Source organism: Corticium candelabrum, chromosome 7, assembly GCF_963422355.1.
Source record: "Corticium candelabrum chromosome 7, ooCorCand1.1, whole genome shotgun sequence".
NCBI classification, from domain to species: Eukaryota; Metazoa; Porifera; class Homoscleromorpha; order Homosclerophorida; family Plakinidae; genus Corticium; species Corticium candelabrum.
The window spans coordinates 3038926-3055985 of NC_085091.1; the positions used below are offsets into that span (position 1 = coordinate 3038926).

Here is a 17060-nt window from a genome sequence, read left to right on the forward strand (position 1 = left end):
TCACAGTACGACGCTAGCACGAGCGTCCTGCAAGCGTCCTGGACGCTGACGATGAGCGAGCGTCAGTGTCACACTGTGAACATGTCAGCGTCTGTGACTCTCGCACGACGCTATAAGCGGGAGGCCCCGACGCTGGAATAGAGAAATATTCTAATCGAGCATCCTAGCCGGAAGTGACCCAGCGTCCGATGACATCAAGTGCTCATTTTCAACCAATCGAAAGTCAGGCAGAGCAACTGGACGTATCCGGGATATTCTATTTGTTCACAAGGCATCGATCGTTGATTTGTCGCTGGAAGTTTGAGTCGTGGTTTTCCACATGCGTTTGACAAGTTTAGTCAAAAAACCCACAAGGTCCTAAGGTTGAAATAGAACGCTTAGGACTACGGCGTAGCAGCAGCAAAAGCAAATTGTCGTCGTCCCTGTCTGTCGCGAGTACATTGTACACACGTGGTTACTTTGCAGCGCCAGACCACTGTCGCAGTGTGTTCTTTGTGCGATGGACGCTCGTCAGACGCAATACTGTGAATGGTATAGCGTCAGCGTCAGCGGAAGACGCTGACGCTCGTGTCAGCGTCCTTGTCAGCGTTCAGGACGCTCGCAGGACGCTGTGCCAGCGTCGAACTGTGAAACTTTAACTGTCACAAATCACTTGAGTTATGGGAGGAGATAGTCTCACGTGGGCAGTTGTGATTGGGGAAATTGAATGACAGAGCCACGTGGCAGATGGATTGATTGAAATACCACCGGTTTGACTGGAGACCGGCACTTGACGAGTTGAGGAGAGAGCTGAACGACGGAGAGTCAAGTGAGGAGAGAGTCAAGAGACGCTGGTGTTAGAGGAACGCAGAGACGAGGGAAAAGTTGCAGGAAGCCGTGAGAACTCTAGCGAGGACCGCGTAACTAGAGGTACATATTCGTGTTCTAGATATTGTGGCACAAAGCTCTTAGTATCGTATTGAGATAACCCTAAAGACTGTAGCTTAATTACGCAAGCCGAGCGTCAGTCCAGCGTAACGGCAAAGAACTTTCAGCGTCCTACTGTAAACATGTTAACACCTTTTTGCCGTGACGTTCTGACAAGCGTCAAGACTAGACCCGTCGACGTAACGTAAACAGGAAATAGTCCGATTTCTAACTACCAATCGGCTGTCACCGTTTTACCCACGTGATCGACGCCAAACACTTTGCAGCTCATAAGACGTTCAACGGTTGCTAGGTTGCGCTCAAACATGTTACTGTAAATCAGTAAGTTTAAGCGTCTGACTTCGTTTACGTTTTAAGCTGGGCTGACGCTTGGCTTGCGTAATTACTACTAGAGTTACTTTAGATCAGCCCTAAGTAAACACACTCGTAACTAACGTCCGTGTGCGCGAAGTCTCAACTATACGACCGCCGTTTATCGTGAATACGCAAATTCATCACTGCGCGCTCGATTAGTGCAATGTATCGATCGATTTATCGCAAGGGTTTACCACTTTGTAGTCACACTGCTTCTGCGTTTGCGTCTGCGTCTGCTTTGCGTCTTAGTCAGCATGTGGCGTTTAATTAGTTAAGAGCTGCAGCCACGATTCACACTGCTTACGCATCTCATCCTGACTCAGACACCTTTACTAGTTTGATATCTACGTAATCAATCGTCAATGCATGTTTTCACATTGACGTTATATCTCATTGCTTGCGCTCGAACGGATGTTGGCACAAAAAAAAGAATTTGAGATGCGAGACACACGATCAGACGTCTATAATGCTTTTCCAAGTGGCACGTCTGCGTCGCGTTTGCATTTGAGTCTGCGTGTGAACTTGGGCCAGAAACGCTTGGTGTGATCGCATCAGACGCGGACGCAAGCGCAGTGTGGATATCTAGGTCCCGAGGCGTTTTCTGTACGATGACCGCTTACGGTACTCGATCGTGCATGATGCGGAAAGCATATGACGCGCGCGATGTAGGATTTACCTACCTATACGACTGGCACAGCACATCGTACGTAACACGACACTCTAACAACAAGAGCGACGTCGATTATGTGATTGACCGAGATCCCAGCTTCTAAATGTATTGCGAGAATATGAAATCGGTCTAACAATCAAAAACAGCTGGTCATCAGCATTAATTACCGCATTAGAAGCGATTACACACTTAATTCCAGTTGGATCCATGAGCGAGCCCCAGTCAACTTTGAAGTTTCTATACACTTTTGCCATCTGTCTTTCAACATTTTCGGAGCGAAACTGCTAGGACGCAAATGGTGATTGGACTTACTTGTCGCACTAATTTCTGCATGTATGCAGTTCCCAGTGAACAGCGTCTAGGCATAGCTGTGCTTGAGTGGTATACTATAGATGGCTTGTAGGCAAGGAGAACTCCTATTAATATAACCTTATGCATCTTCCAGACTACAGTGGTAATGCTGTTTACAAATTTAGAGGCAGATTGTAGTCTTTCAGTGGACTGAGAATCCAAGATTATGGAGTATTATAAAGCAACCATGGGTGAGCAATGACCAAGTGGTGTGCGGTGTGGTGTGTCGTTTATTGTCATTTTTAAAAACGCAGAAGTTTCAATTTCATTGATACTTAAAGAGATATTATCAAAATGGAGAAAGAAAATGAGGGTGCAGTCTGTTGAGGAGTTTCGGAAAATGAGTCTGTCTACTTTGCTTTATCTAACTAGCTGTGAATACAAATATAATTCTAGTCTATAGCTAGTGATAGATAAAAATCCAGATTGAGTCAAATATGAATTTTGACCGCAAAGTTTACTCTAATACAATGAAAAGATTTACGTATTTTGAATAGCAGTGTTAACATTAACAGGTTGCAAACTCTTGATATCCAGACCGTTGCAGCTATACTGGTATCGTACCGTGTAATATTGCCGGTATCAGTACCACCCAATCAATAAATTATAGTTGAATCGATGTATTACTTTATTTACTGTATAGTTTAACACAACTGGGTTTTTTAGACATCTAACATGTAAGATAAACTTCAAGGTCTCATAATAATTTTAGTACAAAAAAGTGGTTAGCACATACTTGACGACTTTACAACGTTGACATATAAAACACATTCATTTGTGCCTACGTGTTCGTTACCATACTGAAACCAAGCGTGATATACTTAGCTGCATGATTAAGTAACTTAACGTGTCTAACATCAGAATGCACTGTAAGGTGGCTTGTGTAGCAACGCGACAGCCGAGTGAGAGTGTCTGATTTATTGTGTGTGTCTACTTTTATAGAACCCAATGAATAGCGTGCTTTATCCTAAGTAACGTGCACTACGCAATACAAAGTATCAATACACTACATCACTATCCTCCCCATCGTTTGGTTCTAGAACGTAATCAAGCAGTCGCCTGGGTAGTTTGCGAATACGTTTAGATCTTCTTAATATAACTTGTGGTTAAGGTGAAGCATGTTGGCTCTCTTGGTTCTAGGTGCGTTTCAGGCTGTTCTTCCGCACCTCCCTCCGCTTTGGATGGTGACTCTTCTCCCGAGTCATCGCTCTCGCAACCGACCGTATTATCAGGATCTTCTGTCGATTTGAGGCGCTTTACCGGTCGCCTTTTCTGGGATGTAGACTCCTCAATGCATTTTCGGGCATAAATCGTTCCTCACCTTGTACGAATGGCTTCAGAGCATTGTGATGTAGTGTTATCTCTTTATTGCCATGAGGCAATTTTAAGATGTAGACAACATCGGATATTGGTCTAGCAACAACATACGGTCCTATCCAGCGCGGCGAAAGACATCTTGATACTTTCAGTCTTCCCGTTTCATTCCTAACTCACACAAACTCACCACATTGATACTGATGGAATACGAGCTTCGACTTGTTGTAAGCTTTCTTCTGTGTACTGCCATTCTTTCCGAGTTTGTCTTGACTCTGCTATAGAGCCTAGATATTCCAGAATCTCTATTCGTCGCAACTTCTAATGGCGTTTCGTTGATTCCGGCAGATTGTGGCCTATGAATCACGTCTGCGGCTGCATGGATTATTGTTCTAGGATCTTCCTTGAAGACGACCTTGCGATAGATTCATAAATTTTTTTGGGCAAATTGTATTTCTGGAAGGTGTTTCTGCCAATGTAATTGATTTAAGGCGACCAATTTAGACAAGGTTTCACCCAAGGAGCGATTTAAGCGTTCAACCGAGCAATTGTCTTGTGGCTGGTATGGAGTTGACATTGTATGTCTAACGGCATATCGTGAACAAAACTCTTCAAATGCTCAAATCGTAAAACGGGTGCCGTAATTCGAATGTATACATGTGGGGATCCCATATCTGCATATCTATTCAAGCAATTTCCCACATACTTCTTGCGTCGCTTGTCTTGAGATAGCATGCATCTCTGCAAATCGAGAGAACGCGTCTTGGATGACCAATATATATTGAGCGCCGTTCTGTTTTCGGCAATGGACCCTTGATGTCTATTTCAATCTTCTCCAATGGTTGTGTAGCTTGCTGTCGCTCTTTTAACGGTGCTCGTGCCTTTGGACCTGCTGACATTCTTCTAGCACAAACATCGCATGATTGCATGTGTGTACCGTGCAGCATCATCCTTGATTGTAGGCCGCCAAAAGCTCTGTAAAATTCTTTGAAGCGTTTGCTTCACTCCCTGGTGTCCTGAAAAGGGTTCATCGTAAGCAAGACGTAATATTTCCGCACCTAACGTCGACGGTAAAACATTTTGCAAGAGTCCTGTCGTGGCGATCCTCTGGAGCAAACCTTCAGGAGACCAAGTCAGATTTTCCTTCTGTACTGTCTTTACCATCTTTGATTGATTTTCCATATCAACGCGTGGGCCAACTTGGTTCATACCAACAATATCGTTGATTTTCGTTAACAGTGCATCTCTCTGTTGTGCCTTCATAAATTCTTCCATAGACCAGTCGTCTCTACTGGCTACTAACGTTGCAGCTTCCGGAGGTCGAAACGCAGCGATTGGGTTGGCAGGGTTATTGTTCTGACCTATTTCCTCGGATTCGTCTAAGTTTAAGGTTTTCTCGTGTTCTAGTCGACTTAGAGCATCAACCACAACATTTTATTGACTAGTTATATATTCTACAGTGAACGAATATTCTTCTAATTCCATAATTCATCTAGCACGTTTGCCCCAGGGATCTTTGGTATTCGCCAAAAACTGTAATGGACGAAGATCAGCTCTCAAACAAAACTTAGTTCTTATGAGATGATGGCGAAAATGACGGACAGCCATCACAATGGTGAGAAATTTTTTTATTATTTACAGAGTACTTCCTTTCTGATTTGGAAAGTGTCTTGCTGAAATAGGCAACTGGTCTTATTCCTTCTGGTGTCTGCTGAGCTAATTCTGCTTCTATCCCGACCATGAAAGCATCTGTTGTGAGAACATACGTTCTATCTGGATATGGATGACTCAGAACAGTATTAGAAATCAACATCTCTTTCAAGGTGCTGAAGGCGATTTCACATTCGTGTGACAATCGAAAAGCTTTGTCATCCTCCAAAAGGTTAAACATTGGTTTAGCGATGGATGCAACCCGTGGAATAAACCTTCGATACCAGCCCACCATACCCAAAAACATTCTAACCTATTTGACGTTTGCAGGTTTGGGAATCTTGGCAATTGCGGCTGTTACTTTCTGAATCTGGGCCCAGTCCATCTTTGCTCACTCGTAGACCACAGAAGATAATTTCAGTCATTGCAAATTGACAGTTCTTAGCTTTAATTCGTAGGCCATAAGTTAACGGCGTCTTGAAAGTGTCTTCTAACCGTTTAAGATGATTATCGAATGAAGACCGACAAAACACAAAGATCATCCATATACAGTACGAGTTGTAGGGGTCATGTGACCGAAGACAGAAGCCATCATCCCACAGAACGTCGCTGAGGCGTCTTTCAATCCGAATAGCATTCGATTGAACTCGTAACGGCTCGACGGAGCTTGAAACGCCGTCTTCTCTTTGTCGTTCTCAGCAATCGGCGCTTGGTAGTATCCGTGCGCTAGATTAATGTGACTGAAAATTGGGCTTCTGCTATCGATTCCACAACTTCTATCAAATTTCCAGTTGGAATTGCAGTATCCTTTGTCTTGGAGTTGAGGGAGGGATAATGTACACAGAGACGTATTGAACCGTCCTTTTTCTTAATTGGGCACACAGGTGCTGCGTAGCCCAATTCAGATGGTCGCATCACACACCGTCTTTGCAGTTTCTATACTTCTTCTTCAACTCCAGGTCTCCATTGCGTTGGCAAGCGACGAGGTCTACATGCAATTGGATTGTCCGTTGTTAGCAGAATGGTGTGCTTAATGTGAGTTACATGCCTCTCGTCCCTGGGTAAGCGAACACTTTGCTATACCTTTGCAGTAACTTTTCAAGACGATTTTTCTGTTTCGTTGACAAGGACTCTCCTAGGGTCGTTTCTGCAATAAGGTCGTACGTTATCTTAACAGTTTTTGTTGCATCGTCACGTGTTTTGCTTTATTTCTTCATAGCTTCAGTAAACTCGACCAACGATTGGCCTTTATAAACGGTCACTGGGTCTTCCGTGACATTCAAGACACGAAGAAGGACATTCTTCTCTTTACCTACTTCCGATACAGTTGCACATCCCAGTAAACCAGACAGTTTAATTAATTCATCCAGTACCTCTACTACACCCGTCCACGTGGCTGGAGTGTACGAATGAATTCTTCCCCGTATTGTCCGTTCTTTTCCTGGTTAAATTTCCACTCTGTCTGGTGAGTAGACTCGACCGAATTTTATCAGACAAATCGAATTATATCAGACAAACCGAACTAGTAGCCACCCCGACAGTTTCGAATATGGAGACCTTTTGACCATGCAGATACAGACTTTTCGTAGCAACGTCAATTTGCATATTGAAATGTGCCAGTATGTCTGTCCCCAAGATACCGTATTCAAGTCCTCTCACTACGTTGAATGACTTTGAAACCTTACTGGGACCAATCTTTAGTGTCAACTCATCCGTCATGCCTTTACATCGGAGAGCAGATCCATCGACCATTACTGGCTGCCACACCATACGACGTCTTACCGTTAAATTATTGGCCTCCACGACGCTGTACGATAGCAGGCTAATATCCGCTCCTGTATCGACTAGGAACGCGTGGTTTTGATCGTAAAATGTAGCCCTTACCAAAATGAGTCTAGCGGTTGTAAGATTTGAAACACGCCCTTCCTTTGCCTGGTCTACACGATTTGACGCTGGGCTTGGAGCTGTACAATTCCTGGCGAGGTGCCCCCCGGGCTTTAGACAATGGTGGCAATCCCGAATGTGCGGACAATTAGGTCGAATATGTTCGGGACTTCCACAAATATAACAGAAACGTTTTCTGGAGTTTCGTCCACGATCGAGACTTAAGTTATATCTTCCTAATTGACAAGACGGTTGTTGACGGCTGTTCACTGATTGGAAGATATTTTTTGTCTCGTGAAATGACCGAATGTTGCCGACTTCCATAAATGACTGCGTTTCCGGTTCTGAAACATGACTTAACGGTAGATGTGATGGATAACTGCACGATTGTTTCCCGATTCCCACCAACTGTAAGTGGTGGACCACATCTGTAAGGGCACGTAGCGATTTTGTCATACTAGATGCATTTAGTTTTACGTACAATTGAAAGTTAGGTGGCAAACCCTCTAGAAATGCGTCTCGTGCAAGTGTCTCCACATCATTGGATTCGGGCTAAGCCAAGTCAACCAATCTAGCTATCTCATGAGCAAACGCTTCAATCGGTTTCTCACCTTCTGGCCATTTACGCTGTCTTAATTCTCTCACCGCTTGCATTCGGTCGGCTCCTCCGGACATGAACTCTCGTTTTAGCGAAGCTTCAATTCTTGCGTACTTTGTCCTCTCTTCGTCTGTCAGTCGTCGATAGTTTTCAAACGCTGGTCCTTCAAGTCTCGAGGCAAGAGCCAACGCTTTTTTCTTTCTTTCATATCCTTTCAAAGGTTTCCATACGGAAACACGGTCAAGAAATGAAACCAATTTACCCGAACCATCAAACGCTTGCGGAGAGTCTCTAGAGGACATAAAACAACTTTTACTCCTGTCACCAAATGTAACGTGGCGCGTGTAGCAACACGACAGCCGAGTGAGCGTAACACAAGAGTGTCTGATTGTGTTGTTTGTGTCTACTTTTATAGAACCCAATGAACAGAGTGCATGAATAGAGTGCTGTATCTAGGTAACGTGCACTACTCAATGCAAAGTATCAATACACTACATCATGTTAGTTACCTGCGTTGTTCGCGTGGCTGCTGCTGATATTTACACAAGAGTGCGAGATGTCATTGATTTCATGCAGCGTCGATGACTTATTTCAAGGAAACAATGTTTAGTTACCCGGATTGGCTATTGATATAAATTGTTAGAGGTTTGGATGCGACACCTGTTGCAACTTCGTTGTTGTCTTGCCTAGACGATGCAAGACCATCGCACCGCTGAGATGGTGAGTAGACTCGTTTTACGTGTTCTCTTTGTACATGTCTGTCTTGTAGATGTGCGCAGCGACTTATCCCGACGTTTCACGGGACGCGATCAAACTTTTAGTAAGGGCAGAAATAGCAGTGTCTCATTCTAACTGGGAGGAAGCTGAGTATCATTTGGAAAGGGCTCTGGATTTTTGCAAATGTTATTTCCAAGTCGGTCTAGCTTCCTGTGCCATTCACCCATTTGAGCAGAGAGTCCGCTACTTGCTTGGACTTGCTTCCTATCAAATGGTAAGTTTTTGTCATTCTTTGCAGTCAATATTTGTCTATCAGTGTCATTACTGTGTGGGGACCCGGATGAGAGAGGTTGGGAGTGAAAGTCAAAAGATCTACGGGACAAAACTCATTTTTCATGGCTCTTATTGAGCTAGATGTGCTAGGGTTATCATGTTAATAACTTACTGTTATTATAATATTAAACAATATTAGTTCTGTGGTTTTTGGTTATTGCAGGAGGTGCAGTATCTATTCTTTCTGCCTAAAGCTAAGATTTCACAAATACATGATGAATTTTTATAGTGTACAGTTATGTTGAGAGTCAATCACTTCAAGCGCGGATCCAGGGATGGTGCACTTGTTGCATGTTCACCCCAACACAGTGGGCGTGTCTTGAGGAAATTTCATACATGCCCTCAGTACTCTGTTCAAAGTAATGTCTATTGTAAAGGGTCTTAGTGTCCAGCTACAGTCATCCTCTCTAGAAATAAGCAAAGAATATGTAGATAGGACTTGCCAAGGGCTTCAGCATTTCAGGGACAAGGTGTCGGTACCAATGACTGATGTTCGAATATGCACCTGAAAAGGTTTCATGCAGCTGTAGATGACTGTGCCGGCTGTCCTTACCCTGCCGTGTCCTAGACAAAGAACTGCGCAAATATTTCATCAGAGACAGTATATATATATATATATATATATATATATATATATATATATATATATATATATATATATATATATATATATATATATATATATATATATGTATGTATGTATGTATGTTATTTTTTATATTTTACCCACTAACAGTGGGCAAACAAATCACACATACTCCCACATAACATTGTCCACGTTACAGATGGCTAGTCTGTCCAAGATCAGTTTAGCATTATACCGCCAAAGCCTAAAAGAAAGTTGTTGCAGCAAATGCTGGATAGCTTTAGAGACCGTTGTCCCTGTAATTAAAACAGTTAGTTCTTCTTGCTATAATTTTTAAAATCTCTAAAGAAGTGGGAGACTAGACTCCCGGTGTCTCTACAACTAGAGGATAGAAGTCACATCCAGCTGCGTTAACTTTATCTTCATACCGTTCAATCTTCTCGGAGTCTCCTCCAGCAGCAGCTGCTCCTGGTTGGGTGGCTGATTCTAGGAGATATGATGCCTGTGGGGAATTCCTAACGGTCACATCAAAATACGCACCTCGGCCCTGCAGGAAGTCAGGATGAAACACATCTCCTGGTCTGGCATAGTTGTGGCTGTTGCATCGTTGCTTCTTCTTGCAGTCGCGGTTGTGGATCGATGACAGTACCACAAGGACACCTAATGGACGAAGGAGGAGATGGAAACACAGGAATGCCAAGCCACATACGAAGAGCAACCATAAATTCTTGAGGAGACATGACCAGGCCTAATTTCTGGTTAGGTATTGCCATAAGCCATGCCCCAGAATTTCTGGCGGAGACTGAGTTGAGACGTGCTTTATCTCGTAAGTTACTTTTAGTCTTGATTTTTCGTAGCAACGGTGAGTTAAGAACGTCTTGAAATTCGCATTGTTTAGAAGCCTTGAAATCAATATCCTCATAGTGTGACAGTACACTCCTTAAAATCTCTCGAGTTGCTGGTTCACCAGGAACTATCAAATTCTAGTCAAATTAGTCAAGGTTGACGTGCTCACTGCCATCCACAAATGACGTAGCATGCCCAAGCAATTGACTTAATAATTTGTGAGTTGAATTACAGCTTCCAATGAAGGCTGCTAGAGCTGTTCTGCTGGCTTCTCTTAGACCAAGGCCACCAAGACAGACTGGTAGAGTTGCCTGTTTCCAACAGGCGTCAGACATTGACGAATTGAACATCTTCTCTAGGCAATGACGCACACCATGATCAAACCGGCTAAGTTGTTTTGTCACTCTCCCTGGGGGAACAGTTCTGATTAGATGATTTATTTTGCAGAGGCTAAGACAGCTGCATAGGAGTTGCATCTCTACTTGGGAGTCTTCGAGATCAGAAAGATGATTCTGACGGGAGAGAATATTGTCCACTCGTTTGGCAAAGGATTGATTACAGAATGAATCAGATTAGACAACTGGAGCCCCTAAAAACTCTGCACCTTCTGAACTCTGATTTATTTGTATGGACCTCTCTCTAGCGAACTCTAGAAGTGAAATGTCACTTGATGTCCAGAATACCTCACGTATCTTCTTATTAATGTAACGGCCATGCGATGGGCCCTTTGATGACAGTAAGTGCAGGAAATCAGCAACAGAACTGCGTTTCCTACAAAGGTGCCATCATCTAAGTACCAAAGCTGGAGGTGCAGATCCGGTATGTCATCAATATCATCAAGGAGCTCCAGGATAACTGACGAAAAAGGAGAGGACCCAGAGGGTCTCCTTGCTGAACTCCCCCTGGTGATCTAATGACGTCATTCCCAAAGCAAAGTTCTCCATGGCAGTGATATGACCATTGAGACCATGCGAATAATTCCGGAAATTGAGTATATACACGTCGGAGAAAGGACTCTCGCTTACACTCATTGAAAGCATTTGAGAAATCAATTTTAGACAACAGAAATCCTGATCGTCCGCATGTGATTCTATGAAGCTAGGAAGACAGTGGATAGCAGCTTCTAACCCTCCTTTAATGCCAACACCAACTTGGCCAGTAGGAATGAAAACATCGGGCAACTTTGATCGAACTGCCTTGCAGAAGGGGCGACTGGCAAGGGGTCTTAAAAATTATCCTAATGCAATTGGCCTGATTCAGCTTTGTTTCTTGTATAGAGCAGTTAGTGGTGCTCCTGTAAGCCAAGGAGCTAACCAAGTGTCTGCCTGACCAGAAAGAAGAAAACACATAAATATGTTAGCCGATCTAGACAATCTCTTGCAGAAGGGGTGGTCGTTCCATCAAAAGCATCTAGAATATGCTGACAGCGCAAATTTGAACCACCAGGCTAGTAGCTGGAGGGAAAGCAAGAGGAGCAGCCAAAACTGAAGCAGAGGAAACATTCAGTGGGGGTGGAATATCCTTATTCCATTTAGGAAGTAGATGTTTTGGATGTCGCTGACGGAACTCATCAAGTGCTGAAATGTCATCTAGAGGAGCACAACCCAACGAACCAAGTGCTTTCATGGCATTGCTGTATCGACCTTCTCTAGCCAAACACAGACCTCGCTTGGCATTTGATCCGGCGACTGTGAAATGCTTCGATTTCTGGTTATGGCGCTTGGCATCAATTCTAGCATCTTCCCAGAGACAAATAAAATCCCCTGTTTGCCATTTCTGAAGGCGTGAAAGCAGTACTGCCTTTTACCACATAACGTTTCTTCTTTCCTCCTCTTGAAGGTCATCGAAGTACAACTTTCGGCAGTAAGGAAAGGCGAGCAAATCCCCACACACCATCATATGTAGCATGCCTTAATTCTTTAGCTAATACCTCAGCAAACAAGGGGCGGACACAGCGAGGAATGTGACAAATGGTGATGATTGGAAGGGTCATAATCTCATTCATAAAAGCTTGAAACAAGATGAATTCTTGTTGAAGGTGACAACAAATTCTTTCAGCCGATCGAATGGCTTTCAAAACAATATCAGCAGACATGAAATTGCTAGTGCTCCGTAAGGACTGGTTAAAGAGTTCTGAGTCGTTCATCAGAGGGGGATTCGCCCCTTGTGTATCTTCAGTCATTTCTTCTGGGACCAAACCACCGTTTCCAGTAGACGGCATATCCTGCAACCAAAGAGAGAGTTCTGGTTCTATCATCTGACCTCCACATCGTGGATGACTGGGGCCAAGAGATCTTCGACATGGTGGCCAATGGGAGGAGTATGAGAACCCACAAGAGGCACATAATTTTTGTTCCTGTTCCTTCAAGACTGAAACAGGTGGAAATATCTGTTTAGAGATGTGTTGCAGGTTCACATGTTGCCACATCGAATTGTTATCAGAGAAGAAAGATTGGCATACAGGACACGGAACGTTATTGGAAACAGCATTTCCGTCAAGTGATGAACCATGTTGATCCGTCATCGCGTGTCCAGTGCAACCAGATGTCGTAAACCCATCAGTATCCACCTCAGGTAAATGACAATGCATAGATATAGCACATTTGCATGAGCGTTGGTGGATATCCATACGTCTGAAAGGGCCTTTTCCGCATCCTGCACAGAAATTACCTGACAGATTGCAGGAGGCTGAAGGTGTAGCGTCCTGTGATTTTGACTCCCTTCCAGTAACGGGACCCGGATAAGGGTGGACGTCACCAGAGCGTAAAGTCAAGATGGCGGCCATCGCTAGAATCAAAAACCAGCAAGCAACTGCTTTGTGGGGCCGGAAGTCGTCAAAGACAGATCTCCAAAATCGAAGGGGGCAAGAAACTTTACCGCTCTTCTTTTGACGAATCTCGTATTAGTCGAATTGTCAACAGGCTCAACAGCGTGACGATATGCCCAACCACAGAAACGAAGCACACAGTCCGATAACGATAAGCATCCAATGAAATCCCTATGAACACGTCCCAGACAAGCAATTATCTCGCACAACCAAAACACAGTTTGAAAGAGACAAGCGGGTAGGAAAGACATCAGTCCTACCAATATCCAATATTCGGGGATATATATATATAACACAGATAACACATATCCCCCTAAGGACGGAAGCGCAAAGAGTCTAAGTTGCAATATCGCAATAATTAGATAGATAGTCAACAATCACGAAATCCAATCTGTCACTACTCGTTCTTGAGTTATACTGCCACAACGAACAGATAATTGTTCATGAAATTGTCTGGAAGCTTGGCTCAGAGACAAGCCAGATGATAGAAGAGACTTCTTTACGATTCATCTCAACACTTCCAGACTATGTACAGCCTACACTCCGTATGATTCCAACACAAGAGGGTAGAACAAACAGCCATCACTTGACACGTTAGTATGATGGCGTTTATCTTTGTCCACTTCCCCAGCCTCAGCAGCAGCACCAGCTTTTATGGCAACATCAATAAGGTGAGAGGGAGTGAAGACATTCCTCACGAAAATGTAGAAATAGACAGCCATATATATATATATATATATATATATATATATATATATATATATATATAGATATATACAGACTTGGACAAAATTATAGGGACACCTGGCATTTTTGTGTCTAGTCTAACTTTGGCACTGAACTTTTCTCTAGCAAAACCAAATGTTTTTCGAATTTCTTTTTTCATGGATTGCGCCATTGTTAGTGTGTAACATAGCTTGAGTTCAAGACTGCAGCTGTACTTGCTACCTACTGCGCATCTAGTTTGCTTTGAAGAAGGAAGACGGTCATTCCTACTTTTCTTCTCTTTGTACACGTTCATCGCTCTTGGATGCTCATTCTTGGCATACAATCTAAGAATGCTCTGTAGTAGAGAGTGAAAGCAATTTTGTGGGTCCTCTTATCAACATTATGAAAATAGGCGAATCATCTGTTTTTGCGCATTGATTTCGCGCATGTCATCACAATTTGAATTGTTTTGCCATTTTAATTAATAAACAAACTTCAACGTATTCAAAAATTATGCGACACTAATTAATTACAAAAAAATCCTGCTAAGACAAAAACTAAAAAAGTTATAGCAACAAAAGAACATTGACATGCCACTTCCGGTCCACGTTTTACGTAGCAAAATCTCAAACTGCTACCGCCAAAATGTCAGCTGCACTAAAACCGCTACCCTTGAGACCGCCAAACTTAGGCGATAAGTTAGCCTGAACGTTCAGCTGCACGCAGTTGCAGAGTCTTGTTCCGTGCGATATTTCACGAGTTGCAGCGATGCCTCGAGGCAAACAGTTGTGTCCAAAACGCGAGGGAAAATTGAAGCCCTTCACTCAGTTGGCCATTCTGTGCGTCAGATGGCAGCTTTTGTCCGCCGCTCCAGGAATTCGGTTCATCAGTGCCTGCAACGGCTTTCCCATGGCAGCAGCGATTATAAAAAATGACCTGGACGTGGGAAGGCAACGACAATCCGGGAAGATCATCGACTGAAGAGAATGGCACTGCAGAACCGACGAGCACCATCACGACTGCTCTCGTATCAGCTGGCTGATGAAACCGGCAAGCAGGTGTCAAGTAGAACAGTCCGTCGTCGTCTCAGTGAGACAGGAGTCAACGCTCGGAGGCCTAGAAAAAACCCACTGCTAACAGAAAACCATCGGCATTTGCGACTGGGATGGGCAACCATTCACACACAGTGGACTTTGGATGACTGGAAATCTGTTCTTCTTACAGATGAGTCAAAAGTCAGCATAGGAAACGATGGTGCTCTGTACATTTGGCGTCGCAAAGGTGAGGAATTTCTCCCTGAATGTTGTGATCGTACTGTCCAGCACGCGGCTTGTGTGATGGTTTGGGGATCGATGTGTGGCATGGTGTGGGGTCTCTGGTGAAACTGGAAGGTCGTTTGGACTGCACGGCGTACCAACAGGTTCTGGAGGAGCACATGCTTACAGACGCAGCGGCACTGATAGGAGACGACCTTGTCTTCCAGCAGGACAACGCGCCAATCCACACGTCTCGGTCAACAAGACAATGGCTACGCCAGCATGACGTCACACTGCTTGACTGGCAGCCAAAATCGCCTGATGCGAATCCAATCGAGAACTTGTAGCATGAACTCAAAACTGCTGCCAACCGTCGTGAACCGAGAACTGCAGCTGAGCTCTGGAATGCTCTACAAGAGGCGTAGCAGCAGATTCCAGCCGCGCGTGTCCGGAACTTGGCAGAAAGTGTTCTGCGAAGTTTGGACGCAATCAAGAGGGCGAGAGGCGAGAACGCTCAGTACTGAGGAACTGGTGAAGAGCTTCAATTTTCCTTCGCGTTCTTAAAACCGACCTTTTTAAAAGCCACTAAAGAAAATCAGAGAGAGTCTAACTTACGACGCTTACGCAGTCATGACGTCATACACTTTTAGGTCTCGTTTTCCACAATGCGAAACGTAAAGAAAACAATTTAGGGTCTACAGTATTCTCAAGAAACCTAACAATCAACGCGGTAACTATTAAGTTCTTAACAATATTGATAGTTGGTAAATTGTGACCTAATTATTGTGTTACTACATACCCACAGCGGGGTGTCCCTATAATTTTGTCCAAGTCTGTATATATATATATATATATATATATATATATATATATATATATATATATATATATATATATATATATATATATATATATATGTATGTATATATGTATATATAGATGAACTACTGTCATTCCGTTCCTGGATCACTTCCTTAATGGGTCAAATAGAGTAAATGTTTTGACTCAATTTATGTTGTTGTGACCTTGAAGATTCCTTTGTATGTTCAATTGCGCAGTGCACAAGTTTCTGAAACGTGCTTTACTTGAACTAAACCTTGTCCCTCTAGCTATGCATATACAGACCCATTCTGGAAAGACACGTGGTAGAGTTGGAGCGGTTAACCAGACGGATCTGCTTAGTCCTGCGACTTTTGACGAGCAGCTGCATGGATCGGTCACTGACAAGCTTTTGAAATCAAAGACTTGGCCTCAACTGTCAATCAGGCTCTAGCAGCCGGCACAGATGAACAGTATTTTCCAATTGTAAATACGCTCTTGAGAATTTATGCACACTACCAGTAACCATTTGTAGTTGTGAGCGGAGCATCAGTGAACTACTAGGACTTTAAATCTTACCTGTGGGCTACAATTAGACAGACAATTAACCGTCTCTCCTTGTCACACTTTCACTACGACGTGGAAAGAGAATACGAGTAAGTTATCGATGATTTGCTAGAAGAGTCCCTGAAAGATGGAATTATTTAATCTTTTATTTAATCTTTATTCTAGACTCAGATAACTAATTGGCCGCTTGCGGCTTGTGCCGTTTCATAACTACCGAGGTGCTTTAAGACTAATTTTGTGTTACTGTAAAAATTCATTTGTTGATATTAATTTTACACCCCCGTCTTGGCCTCTGGACCCGAGCTTGCACTTTGTGTAAACTTCTGCTTGCTGCTACGTATAGATGCTTGCTTTTCTATAACCTAAAATAAGGTATATATTCTTGAAGTTATTTAATTAAGTAAGTAACTAAATTCATTGTGCACACATCATTTGTGCAAGCTAGTATATTTAGCGTCAGTGGAGCTTACATCATTCTAGGGTTAGGTTTGACTCTCTCTAGAGGGCAAATAGGTTGCTGACAAATGATTTGGTCAGCCAACGTAAATATTGCGTTACCAGAAGCACATATTAAGAATCGTTTGAAATCTCAATAATTATAGCTCAATACCTGGCCTGCAACATACAGCTGTCTTTTCACTGGAGGATTTACT

General features: G+C 43.3%; 1 long non-coding RNA gene across 1 annotated transcript; it reads left to right on the forward strand.

The window, feature by feature from the left end:
- Window positions 1–795: 795 nt before the first annotated feature.
- Window positions 796–2772, forward strand: LOC134181842 (uncharacterized). The gene is made up of 3 exons (XR_009970207.1): window positions 796–909; window positions 2397–2493; window positions 2557–2772. It is a non-coding gene; the product is annotated as an uncharacterized LOC134181842 (long non-coding RNA).
- The last annotated feature ends 14288 nt before the right edge of the window (window positions 2773–17060 follow it).